Below are 13,971 nucleotides of genomic sequence, written 5' to 3'. Positions count from 1 at the left end.
GTGAGAAGCTATATATTGACAAAAAAAAAAAAGTGAACTTTTAAGGAAAAAGGGAAGAGAATGTAATGTACAAGTGTACAAATATGGTAAATATGTTGACTGTGAGCAGGAGTCAGCAAGTGAGTTAGCAACTGGCTAGGAATGGGGCCAGAGGAGTCAGTGTCTTTGCTGCAGTCATATGAGTGTTAGTGTGTTGAACTGCTAAATCTGAGAAATGATTGGGAGTAATAGATGAGTAAGAGAAAAGGGTCAAAACTGAGAGGTCAAAAACATGACCATCAAAGCCAACACTAGAGACAAAAATAATTTTTAAAAGTACAGTACAAAAAAGTCAGAACCAGGGAAAAAATGCCAAATACATTTAGAAAGAGCGATTCAAGAAAGGGTTTTGTATGTGCAACTTGTATATTGTTACCCGAACTTTCAGAGAACTTGTCCCTTCTGATGATGGAAATAAAACACAGTGTTAATCATAAGAAATATAAAATGGTGTATGAAATAGTCCAAACTATTAGATAACTTTTTACACAATTGAAACTTCCAGAAATGAGTGTCACAATCATATTCAGTGGCCTCAAAAACCGGTTTGATTTTATAAATCTATACAAAAAAGTATAAAAATAAAAACAGAAACCAAAACCCTACCAGGTAAAGGAGGCTGCAAGGGTCAGAGAAGGCAGACTACACAGGATCCAGTACTGCAGGCAGGCAAATTAGATGTCACAAAATGGATCCTCAACTTTCATTGCTTTATGCTGCTTTGCTGCTTCACCCAGTAATAGAACTAGATCCTTTAACAAAACCAGAATTTTAGCGAAAAAATATACATCCAAAATTGTAAAATCAGGAAACCCATACCATAAAATACTCACTCTCTGGAACTGAAGACTAAGTGAACTTATTGTGTGGAACACAACAAAATGAAAAGTCATACTCAGGGTCACAGCTCTTCAATGGGGCCATCCACAGCAGTCTGTAACAAGTAAAAGTTAATATACAGAAAAAACAGAATTCAATTTTCCAGTCATGAAACAGTCAGAAATATACAGTGGGATGCAAAAGTTTGGGCAACCTTGTTAATAGTCATTATTTTCCTGTATAAATTGTTGGTTGTTATGATAAAAAATGTCAGTTAAATATATCATATAGGAGACGCACACAGTGATATTTGAGAAGTGAAATGAAGTTTATTGGATTTACAGAAAGTGTGCAATAATTGTTCAAACAAAATCAGGCAGGTGCATAAATTTGGGCACCACAAAAAAGAAATGAAATCAATATTTAGTAGATCCGCTTTTTGCAGAAATTACAGCCTCTAAACGCTTCCTGTAGGTTCCAATGAGAGTCTGGATTGTGGTTGAAGGTATTTTGGACCATTCCTCTTTACAAAACATCTCTAGTTCATTCAGGTTTGATGGCTTCCGAGCATGGACAGCTCTCTTTAACTCACACCACAGATTTTCAATTATATTCAGGTCTGGGGACTGAGATGGCCATTCCAGAACGTTGTACTTGTTCCTCTGCATGAATGCCTTAGTGGATTTTGAGCAGTGTTTGGTCGTTGTCTTGTTGAAAGATCCAGCCCCGGCACAGCTTCAGCTTTGTCACTGATTCCTGGACATTGGTCTCCAGAATCTGCTGATACTGAGTGGAATCCATGCGTCCCTCAACTTTGACAAGATTCCCAGTCCCTGCACTGGCCACACAGCCCCACAGCATGATGGAACCACCACCATATTTTACTGTAGGTAGCAGGTGTTTTTCTTGGAATGCTGTGTTCTTTTTCCTCCATGCATAACGCCCCTTGTTATGCCCAAATAACTCAATTTTAGTTTCATCAGTCCACAGCACCTTATTCCAAAATGAAGCTGGCTTGTCCAAATGTGCTTGAGCAGACCTCAAGCGGCTCTGTTTGTGCTGTGGGCGGAGAAAAGGCTTCCTCTGCATCACTCTCGCATACAGCATCTCCTTGTGTAAAGTGCCCGAATGGTTGAACGATGCACAGTGACTCCATCTGCTGCAAGATGATGTTGTAGGTCTTTGGTGCTGGTCTGTGGGTTGACTCTGACTGTTCTCACCATTCGTCGCTTCTGTCTATCTGAAATCTTTCTTGGTCTGCCACTTGAGCCTTAACTTGAACTGAGCCTGTGGTCTTCCATTTCCTCAATATGTTCCTAACTGTGGAAACAGACAGCTTAAATCTCTGGGACAGCTTTCTGTATCCTTCCCTAAACCATGATGGTGAACAATCTTTGTCTTCAGGTCATTTGAGAGTTGTTTTGTGACCCCCATGTTGCTACTCTTCAGAGAAAATTAAAGGGGGAGGGAAACTTACAATTGACCCCCTTAAATACTCTTTCTCATTATAGGATTCACCTGTGTATGTAGGTCAGGGGTCACTGAGCTTACAAAGCCAATTTGAGTTCCAATAATTAGTTCTAAAAGTTTTGGAATCAATAAAATGACAATGGTGCCCAAATTTATGCACCTGCCTGATTTTGTTTGAACAATTATTGCACACTTTCTGTAAATCCAATAAACTTCATTTCACTTCTCAAATATCACTGTGTGTGTCTCCTATATGATATATTTAACTGACATTTTTTATCGTAACAACCAACGATTTATACAGGAAAATAATGACTATTAACAAGGTTACCCAAACTTTTGCATCCCACTGTATATAGTAACACAGCAAAGCACAAGAAGCTTGAAACATAATACAGCAAAAAACTGAGCTGAAATTAAAATCAAGTGTAAGTTTCATCAAGTACAAACAGTTTGCTTAAAGGGATGTAGCTGTCTGTACACCTGGATAACTGTTACTAAGATGAATATTTCTGCATATCGTGCAAAGTATCACTAACCAAGGCTGTATCCTGGATAATATAAGTGGCACACAATTTCTCTACCTCCTTTAAATCCATTAACGAAGTATTGACTGTGTTCTAATTCCAGAAGTCAGGATGCTTCTGTTCCGCTAAATACCATCTTTTAACTATTGTCACTCTTCTTGTTGAATTAGTTTAGGAAAATTTCAAATCCATCAGACTTGGAATTGAAATTGAAGAGAAATGAAGATTTTTGTTTCTGGTATGTTCAGATAGAGGGATCTAAAGATGGACAAGGCTTTCCCTAACCCTAACCAAAAGAAAGATGTACTGTAAACAAATAGAAAAAAGAATGTCAGTACATAGCTAGCCCTAGAAAATGTGTTTTGGAAGATGCTTTAGTTTGAGAATATCATAAGATTGTTCCTTTTTTGGATCTTAAGTAATATCACAAAAATACTGAAAAAAAGAAGCAACAAGAGTAAATAAAATAATAATACAGAATTGCAAATTACAAAATACTGGCCGGTATTCTGTCAGGATATGCCAGTGGTTTATCTCCAACACCTAAGAGTAGTGTCCTAATAAGCAAAAGCCAATATTCTGCAGTCACAGAGCAAAGTAATGTCATGCAAAGCAGCAATGACTGTGCCTAATGTATGTTAAGGATACATCTAAAAGTTTTATGGGAGGATAAAGGCAAATATGATAGCACTGTTTGTCACTTTAGTGAAGGCAAAAACATGTATTAAAAAAGGCGAGTGTATCATAAAAATACAAAAATGTTAGAGCCCCAGAGAACTGATTACTCCAGAGGGTTTAGCAGCACGCCTTGTTGGGGGCACTTAGTGGTGCTGGAAATGGATACAAGGTACTTTTTACATTTGTTAAGTACAGTCTTGTTACAAGGCAGACCACAGTTTATATTAACTTGATTAGAGAATTCTGAATGAGTGTTGAGGTGCTGGAGAACATCTTAGTTTGTAGAGCTGTTTTTCATGAATTAAAAATTTGTTTCCACTGATGAAATGGATTAATACTTCACTTCATATTGTCATGCTTGGGTCACAGATTTGCACAGAGACACAGGAGGTTGTAGAAAACAGGAATTTTATTCAAACACTGCAAACAAACATTTGTTTCTTTTTCAAAAGCTTAAACGTGCTCCATGACAAGTCAGAGATGACAGTTCCGCTAGGAGCAGAGAATGTCAGAGAGAGACAACAACAACAACATTTATTTATATAGCACATTTTCATACAAACAGTAGCTCAAAGTGCTTTACATATTAAAGAATAGGAAAATGAAAGACACAATTATAAAACAAAATAAATCAACATTAATTAACATAGAATAAGAGTAAGGTTCAATGGCCAGGGGGGACAGAAAAAACAAAAAAACTCCAGACGGCTGGAGAAAAAATAAAATCTGTAGGGATTCCAGACCATGAGACCGCCCAGTCCCCTCTGGGCATTCTACCTAACATAAATGAAACAGTCCTCTTTGGATTTAGGATTCTCACGGAAGGACTTGATGATGATGATGGTCACGTAGACTTCTGCCTTTTAATCCGTCCATCATTGTTGGAGCATCATGAAGCTTTGAGTGGGTGGAGGTGGCGCAGGCCACCACCACAAAGAAACCGGAAAAAGAAACAGAAAAGAGAGTAGGGGTAGGGGTGAGGGTAGTCTGTGTTTCAGGGGTATTCCCAGGGGCGTCTGTGTCCTCTTGGGGTGCGATCACCCCTCCAGCTTACAATTTCTACGTGCACATCTGTGATTATTGTCAGCAAAAGGTTTATTAAAAGAATGACAAGCAAAAATGTAAAAAGAAAACATATGTGTCTCCAAACAACATTTTCTTTTAAAGAAAGAAATAATATATGTGTATATTACTCAAATGTAAATTAATCCTGAGGAAAAGCAACAAAGGAAAAAAACAGCTCAACATGCATCTGTGTCCATCCATCCATCCATTTCCTAACCCGCTGAATCCGAATACAGGGTCACGGGGGTCTGCTGGAGCCAATCCCAGCCAACACAGGGCACAAGGCAGGAACCAATCCCGGGCAGGGTGCCAACCCACCGCAGGACACACACAAACACACCCACACACCAAGCACACACTAGGGCCAATTTAGAATCACCAATCCACCTAACCTGCATGTCTTTGGATAGTGGGAGGAAACCGGAGCGCCCGGAGGAAACCCACGCAGACACGGGGAGAACATGCAAACTCCATGCAGGGAGGACCCGGGAAGCGAACCCAGGTCTCCTAACTGCGAAGCATCTGTGTTCTAACTATTAATGTAATAAAGTACAAACTATGAGGGACATTCAAAAAGTTTTTTATTAAGAATTTCAAAAACAAATTCCATTACTTTTCTACATAGTCACCTTCGTTTGTGATACAATTTTCCTAGTCACACGACACTCTCAGACATAACCAATTACTACTCCTCCTGCCTTCTCCATTTCAGCCGAAAATATAAAAGTGGGGAAAATTTTTGAACATCCCTCATATATTAAAAAATAATGAGGCTGTACAAATTATATTTCAAAATTAAAGTATTATAACAATTATGTTAAACAGTGAGAGTAACAAAACTTAAATCGAGCATGTAGTCATAATTAAAGTCCATTTAGAAGTTTTTGACACAAATGATTTGCCAACACATTTTGAAACTGGTTGTCTCTTCATCAGAATTGGTATGTGAGGTTGTAATGACATTAAAGAACCTTTAGCACATTTCAAAATGAGTATGGGAACAGTGAACATGAATGGCATGACTATAGTTTCTCTGTCGGTAGCACCTCCTCAATTTAATAGCTTCTGCTCCGTTGTTCATGCTTACAGTTAATTGCTGCTTAATTATTGTTACAGGCAGAAAGTAGAGATAGCTTATCAGTAGGCATAGTGCAAGAGATGGGGTCATAGTAGCCACTCCTAAGATAATCATTTGAACCCCAGATACAGAGTGCCAAGACTAAACTCAGCAATGTGGATAATGAACCTTGACTGTGGATTTGTAACATAAGGATTCTATGAAGGCAGATAAAGAATTGAACATAAATTGTTTGTAAAAAAATCAAGTCTGTCCCTCGAGGTTTAGTGTTGAAGAGTGATCCCTACTTCAGATCAACACATTTTGCAAAAAACTTCATTTTCTACGACCATCAAAAGGAAATAGTTGGTTTGAAATTTACAAAAATTAATGTTTAACACTTTTTAAATCTTACAACCTGTTCACCTCACTTCAAAACAAATAGAAGTTGACTATTCATTTAAAAAAGAGTTGCACTCTATTTTCATCATTCTTAAAAGGCTATTGTTTCTACAGAAATTTTTACTGAGCAGCGTAGACAGTCACAATGTTCATATAAAAAAGTGTGCAGACATCGGTAGAACCTATACTACATTATGACATAAAGAAATAATGAAAAAGAGTATGTTCCATTCAGAATGTGGGAAAGATGGCTTTCATCCATTCTTTTTCAAACCAATTCATCCTTTCCAAGGTTGTGGTGCATATCTTAAAAGGCACACCAGTTCATTGCTCTTCATAGGCCTACACATACCCAGATTAAGCCATTATGGGTCACTTTAAAGTTAGAATGGTTACAATGTCCATATATGTGTTTATCCAACTATTACCAATCCCACTTACTCCAGCTCATAGTCATTAGACAATTCAAAGGAGGCAGGTCTGGATGGGTCACCAGTACCTTCTAGTGCTCAATTATGCTACACATTAACCAAAAAAAGTCATTGGGATACGTGAGAAGAAAGTACCCAGAGAAAAGTTTATATATTTCATTTTCAGTTTTTTTCTGACTTTTCTTTTAGGGTTTTCTGACATTTTCTGTGCCCATTTTTGGTATCGAAATATATAGACTTCAAATTTTCAGAATATATTTTGTTTTAAAATTATATTTAATGTATCTGAAATATTCTTGTGCCTTTTGTGATGCCATTTTGTTTATCACAGGCACAGTCATTCTTTGGAGCAGTGGCTACCATGTTTCTAAGGACAGTCACTGGATGTATGTGGCACATTATGTCATCATCAGTGCTGTGCATTTCCTGATTATCCAAGATCACAGAGAAACAAAAACATTTGTCAAATGGGTTTTAGTTAGTGATTTCCTGGTTAACAAATTTAATGTTACATCCTTCTGCTTCAAATTGTTGTTATTTTTGGTATGACAACAGATTGTTTGGACTTCCTAACTTCGAAATGTTGCTTAGTATTTTAGTTCACATCTTTTCTTTTGGTCCCCTTTTTATAAAACTACTGCCATTCTACCATTTGGTAGAACACCATTTAGACTTGAGTGTCCAGGATAATATCTGAACCCAGAAGGTCTGTGGCAGTAGCTTTTATCCATTCTGCCCAAGATGTTTTCTCCCCAAACACCCCACACCCATAATATAGCTCATACCAATGCTAAACACTGATACAGCAAGAGGAATCTAGACAACAGTGAGTCTCACAAATACATAAATATATAAATATTATAGCCAAATGAAAAATTGTCTAAGAACACAGCTTGCAAGGATATAAAGAGACTTTAGGGGTTAAATTAAATGAGTAGTCAACTAAATAGAACTGGGGTAAAAACCTATAATCTTATCTTAAATAACTGCTGAGTGTGTCGTGGTGAAAAATTGTCACCAGAAGGCTTTTTGCCTGAAAATGAAGGCTATTAGGACTCAGGATAGGCAAACAGAGTTTTAAAGCTTTATTGCAATAAAACAACACAAATAATAACACGGACTCAACCCAATACGGTCAAATTGAGCTGAGCCCGGAACAGTTCAAAACCCAACACTTATATATCATTTTTTATCACTTTGACCTCATTCAATTGGCTCTCTCTGTACCTGTTCTTACTGTCCATTGTTCATCTCTAGTTTCTGTTTTGCTTATTTCTGGTTGGTCTTTGGCCGGGCAGATGTTTTCCTTTTTCCATATTTGGGCTTTTATGGTGTCATTTCCTTTTCTAAGCCTTTCAAACTATGTTATAATGGTGGCCTGAAGCTAAGCTTTAATTAAAAAGAAATATGGTATATGCGTTTATTTAATCATTTGCTTGGCATGCTTGATTTGCCTTAATTTCTACGCTAAAGTTAATTTCTAATATATTCTTCTATATTTATTTGCTAGTGCCCGAATATACTAATTTTTCTTTCATGCATTACATCATTTTGACCTTGCTTATAGCAAAAGCCTTTTGCTGCCTTTTTGCTGATTCACCAATCCAGCTGGTTTCTTACGTGCCTACCAGAGCTATTTTTTCTGTGGTATCGTTCCTCAGCTTCCCAGTCTTGAACACAGGTGATCTCATTCCTCCTTATTCTTTCCTCGGGTAGTTTCTGTGCGTCATTCTTAGTCCTATTCTATCCTTACTGGTAATCTTTCTTTTTTACTAGAAAATGCAATATGCCTGATTTTTTAGTTAACTATATTTGTTTTTTACCTATCTTATTTGCTTAACATTCTAATTTATGCTTAATCTAATGTTTTAGAAGCTTTTAATTACTTTTTATGGCTATTTATGTTAATATGCCACCCACGCAAATATAGAAACTTTTCTCTTCCATAAGTGCTAATGCCATAGTCATGCCCATGTGTCCAGCAATTGGCATCATTGTCAGCAACATCCTGGCAGCAACCGTGGTGCAGCGATGACATCACAAAATCAATATTGACTGTTATTTGACTGTTTTAGTGGGTTGAGAAAGAAAGTAATAAAAAAAATCTGTAAGTCTGTTTTGTAGTTCAGTCTTTTCGACTTGACTATTTTAACACTGTGAAAAATTAAAAGATGGTTGGAAGAGAGCCAGACAACTTTAAAAGCTGTAATAAGTCATAGACGAGAAGTTAAGAAGTCAGGGTAACAACTGAATAACAATAACATTCCAGAAGGAAATGAGTATGGTTTAGGTAGGTATTTTACTCCTATGATGACAAGGAGTAAATGTCGTAGAAGAGAAAGTAAGTGTTAAATAGGCAGAGCATGAGTTGGATAAGCAGACTTGCAACATTAATAGGGTGATAGAATAAGGTTAGGTATTGCCCCTTTAGGGAGGAAGAAATGTCAGTAGTGGTTATGAAAGTAAATTCACAATGTCTGCAGGAGTAAAAGTCATAGAACAATCAGGAGAGGTTAGATACATTATATCACTACATAAATATTCATACACAGAGTCAAAGAACAGTGAGGAACAGTCATAGAACAGTAAGGGTTTGCTAGAACGGCTTTATAAGAACAGGAATACAGTTCATAAAAGGAATTAGTGATTAGGTAAGCAAAATACGAGGTGGAAGAAACAATCATAGAAAGTGAATGACTAGATTCACAAGGTGAATAGTAGTAAAAGTTGAAATGACAGGAAATAGGGGTTAGGTCATGTCATATTACACAACTTCCAGTGATTTTTAGGTTAAATACTTCATTTACTCTATGTTCTAAAGCTGGTGGTCAGTCACTCCTTGCTCCCATGACTGCCAGTTTTGTAGATATACTCAGTGACTCAGTCTAACTAGTCTATTGCTTGCGCTGACAAAAATCAAACAGGACTGACTTTGTCTTAAGTCGGAGGGGTGAACTCTGTGTGCACGAGAGCTGACAACCAATAACCACTCATTCAGACGTAAAACGTAATGTAGCATCGAGGAATAAGGAACACAGATGTTTAGGACCTCACAAACAGAAGTGAGGTTCATGTGTGTAAAGTCTTGCGTTTTATAAATAATGGAAAAAAGCAAAAAAAAGATCAAATAAATGGCAGAGATTGCAACTAAACCTGCTGTACCTGTAGCTCCTTCACACAGCCACAGGATCCATCAGGCAGTATATTGTTGGCTGTGAGAAAAAGAGGCAAGCTTGTGATACTTTGGAAATGTGAAACTGCTGGGAAGATATTACGCAGTCATTTAATTTGACATGACTGGCAATATCTAGTTAGGTAAGAGAGCGCTGAGATCAGTAGCTGCAGTCTATGATGTGAGGGGTGTGTGAGCAGGGGCAATGTAGACAGGTTCATCCCATCATGGCGATAGAAGAGCAAGTACCATGTAAATATTGTAAGCAGGTTCACAATCTCAGCAGTAAAGTATTAATGGTCATAGAAGAATTATTGGTTTCAGAAAGATAGTATACAAACATAAGAATAATGGGCGATAAATAAATGAAAAAAGTTCATGTAAAAAGGTTGATGTCTTTAGGGCAACAGAAGACTGAAAGTGCTTTAGTATAACAGATAAAAAGTCAATGCAGAATAAGGATTAAAAGTGTAACTGGACTGTATCATTATTGCTGCCATTCTTCCTGACTGCTGTAGACAGTATCTATTTTAATTGTAAATGTATTTTACCTTTAAGAAACATTTGCTTTTATATATATTACTAGCAAAATACCTGCACTTCACAGCAGAGAAGTAGTGTGTTAAAGAAATTATGAAAAAAAAAAAGAATAGAAAAAATAACGTAACATGATTGTCAATGTAATTGTTTGTGACTGTTATGAGTGTTGCTGTCATCAAGGATTTGATTATCATTATTTCTTTCAATCAGGTTCATATTTGGAGGATGAGTTGTGTTCAAGTTATATTCCATGTTTGTCAACCGTTGTAAAGATAACAGGTTTCATTCATCGAAGTGTTCACTACCCAAATCGCTACTCAGGAATCTAAGATGTTTAACAGGTATTCCCGGTATTAAGCTGTGGATTTGCCTGCGAATATTTAGCGGCAGGGTCTCTATGAACTTAATTTAAACTTAAGCTTTACACCTTGCTTTCCTATTGATATGTCTACAAAGGCTTGTTCAGGTTCAGAGGGTTGTTCCTTTCTTACTGCATCAATAAACAGCTCGTCTTCCTCTTTATCTGAGACATCACACACTGCATGCACGGGTTTACCTTTCCCAGTCCTGCAAACTTTAGCGAAGTGGTTCAATTTACCACATTTTTTACACTGTCCACCATTAGCTGAACATTGACCTTTTCCACCGTGTGCTTTGTTTCCTCAGTAGCTGCACTTATGGATATGCTTGTATGCGTCACTCGCTTCATATTCTTTTGCTGCCTTCTCAATTGTGTAATGCGTTTTTTGTTCAGCGCTCTTTGGAGCTCTTGCTTTTTGTCTGCGTACTGCGTTCACAGTCAGTTCACATGAGCTGTTCGGAGTACATGCATCGAAGCTTCTCAGCTGTGCTTGAGCTATCTCTTGCGATCTTGCGATGTCCACGGCTTTATTTAATGTTAGCTCAGACCTGGCACTTAACAGTTTCTCTCGTACTTTTGCTGAGTTTGTGCCAAACACTATTCTATCCCTGACCATCTCATCTTTGTTTGCATAAGCACAGTCCTTCACCAGCAATTTTAACTCCTTTTAAAAGAGATCAAAAGTCTTGTTTATACCCTGCGTCTTCTCACTAAACTTGTATCTCGAGAATATCATATTCGTCTTAGGCATGACAATTGCCTTGTAGCGGTAGCATGTCTATTGGATTTCTGCTGACAGACGCCTTATATGGGCAGGCACTCAATTATGTGGGAGTCGTGGGTATGGGGGATGCAATATAGGCTGGTAGCCAACTACGTGGGAGGCGTGGTGATGAGGGACGCAACTCCGCCTCACACGGCGACCAAGCTGCAGGCTATGGCCGTATATATGTATGTAAGTAGGATTCAGTTATGACCGTTACGCGTAGAATTTCGAAATGAAACCTGCTTAACTTTTGTAAGTAAGCTGCAAGGAATGAGCCTGTCAAATTTCAGCCATCTACCTACACGGGAAGTTGGAGAATTAGTGATGAGTCAGTCAGTCAGTCAGTCAGTCAGTGAGGGCTTTGCCTTTTATTAGTATAGATAAATTCACTGTAAGCAGAACTACCTCTTAGATGTTTGAGATTTTATCCTAGAAAATCTAAAAGGCATTTGGGATTTAGACTGCTGTCCCAGAAGGCACATTGCTGCGTTTATAATTAGTCTCCAATCACATTTATTTATAGGACTATCATGAGTAATGATACTCAATGAGCAATGTCATAACATGGGTCCTGTATAATCAACATTCAGTTAAAAGTGAAATGACTCCACATAACAAAGTCACTCACAGATAACAGATTTGTCTCATCTTTTAAACAGCATTCTCTACACAACCAGTTTGGCATTTTGCCTGAGCACAGCTCTTAATCTTTCATTTTGCAGTCATTCAGTGACCTATTCTTGAGTTTCATTAATAATAATAAGATGCTACCTTTTGGATATGCACAGTCTACCCTTGCAAGAGAAAGTCTCATCAGTAAGACTAAAACGATCCCACCACATAATGGGGTTCTTAAAGGAGGAGATCTCTCTGTCTTCGGCTCAGAACTGCAACAAATTATTTGTGTGAATCATAAAAGCTGGACTGGCATAAGGCACAGTAGTGAATGATGTACGTCTATGTACTGTATGTCCAAGATAATTAAAAACAGTGTGGGGGAATACCAAATGGGGCACATTGCTGGAGGGCCCTCAAAAATAAGTGTATAACTTTAGGGCAGGAACACAGAGCACTCTGTGTGGCACATAGTAATGACATTTTGGAGCCTTGGTGAGGATTTTATTTTCTCCTAGCTGCACAATATTTCCCTGGAGAAGATCTCTCTACCTGTAATTTAATCATAGTCCCCTCTTGGAGTAATCCGAGACTCCTTTAGTGATTGTTTAATATGGAAGTGGGGGAGAAGCTACTGTATATATTTTTTTCACATTGACTTTCAGCAGTTTTAAAGCATTGTCCCTTGATGCCTTTTTGGTTAGTCCTCTTATTATTAATATTTTAACAGTCAGCACAGACTTTGCACTGTGAGTGTATAATACATTCAAACATAATAAATTGTTCTTAGATTGCATATTCTCAGTGACCTGGCTCTGCTGCATAGATCTTTCTGGTCCAGTGTCTCTTTAAGGAGTAATGTCAAAACAGATTTCAACAAAGTTTATGGATAAACTCAAAGCACTATACATAATAACAAGTAAAACACAGTTAAAATAAAAGTGAATTATTTAACAATGTAGGACATCCTTCCATCTAATTCATATCCTGAAACTACTTATTCAATTCAGGATTGTTGGAAGCTAGATCCTTCCTGGTATCCGCATAAAATGGTGGCCACCTATCACAGAAATATAAAACATTATGAAATATCAATATACAAAATTGTTTTATGAATTATGTTTTCAAGACCCACTAGGAAACATGTAGACCTCCATTTCTTGCAAGATCAATGTCTAGCTCCAGTAAGTAGTTTGTGAGTACCAGCAGGTTGCCTTGCTGCATGTGCTTGATGCTGTCATTCCTTTTCTTCCTATCATTTAATCGGTTAATGCAATTTTCATCACATTCAGAAGTTCACTGTTCTTTCTTTTCCGTTATGTCACCTTCTCAATCAGTTTGCCTATGGAGTTTGCCTTAAGAAAAATGAGAACCACAATAACTTTGGACATTTTATACATATATACACATTATATATTGTAATGTATAGCCGGCTGTTCATCCCGGCCAATACCCCCACGCCGCCAGGTGGAGCCCTCCCTGCAGTATGGAGGTGCCCCGAAGACCAGCAAGGCATTATGGACATTGGAGTCTTTATTCACAGCCCTGCTGGATACCATGGGGGCCGCCAGGAGTCGCTGCAGGGAGGACCAGAGACTATTTGCCTTACGCCCAGGAAGTACGTCATAGTCACATGGACAAAGAGAACGATGTGCTTCCTGGGTGAAGAAAAAAGGATTTTTTAACTGACCCGGAAGTGTTCCAGGTCACATGGACAGAGAGGGTGAAACGCTTCCGGGTCGAGCAGTATAAAGGTCTGTGGGAAATCCCAGACGGACAAGCTGAGTTGGGAGGCAGGGTGGCTAAGCGTCTGGGAGTTAGGAGGATTGTTTTTGGTTTATTGAGTATTGTGGAGAGGAGCGTGCTTTGTGCACATTATTATTATAATAAATAATAATTGGACTTTTTATCTGGTGTCTGACGAGTGGTCTGAGGGTACAAGGGTGCGAGAAAACCTTAAACTGTCACAATATATACAGTATATACAGTATATATTTTTATGTATGTACACACACACACATACACACAC

General features: G+C 37.9%; 1 protein-coding gene across 1 annotated transcript in view; it reads left to right on the top strand.

Annotated features, from left to right (window-relative positions):
- The window catches only part of LOC120515106 (neuritin-like), a 43,651-nt gene that overhangs the window by 14,340 nt on the left and 15,340 nt on the right, over positions 1–13,971 (top strand). The window lies entirely within an intron of this gene.

This window comes from Polypterus senegalus, chromosome 14, assembly GCF_016835505.1.
Source record: "Polypterus senegalus isolate Bchr_013 chromosome 14, ASM1683550v1, whole genome shotgun sequence".
NCBI lineage: Eukaryota > Metazoa > Chordata > Cladistia > Polypteriformes > Polypteridae > Polypterus > Polypterus senegalus.
This window is presented reverse-complemented; position numbering and strand designations above follow the sequence as displayed.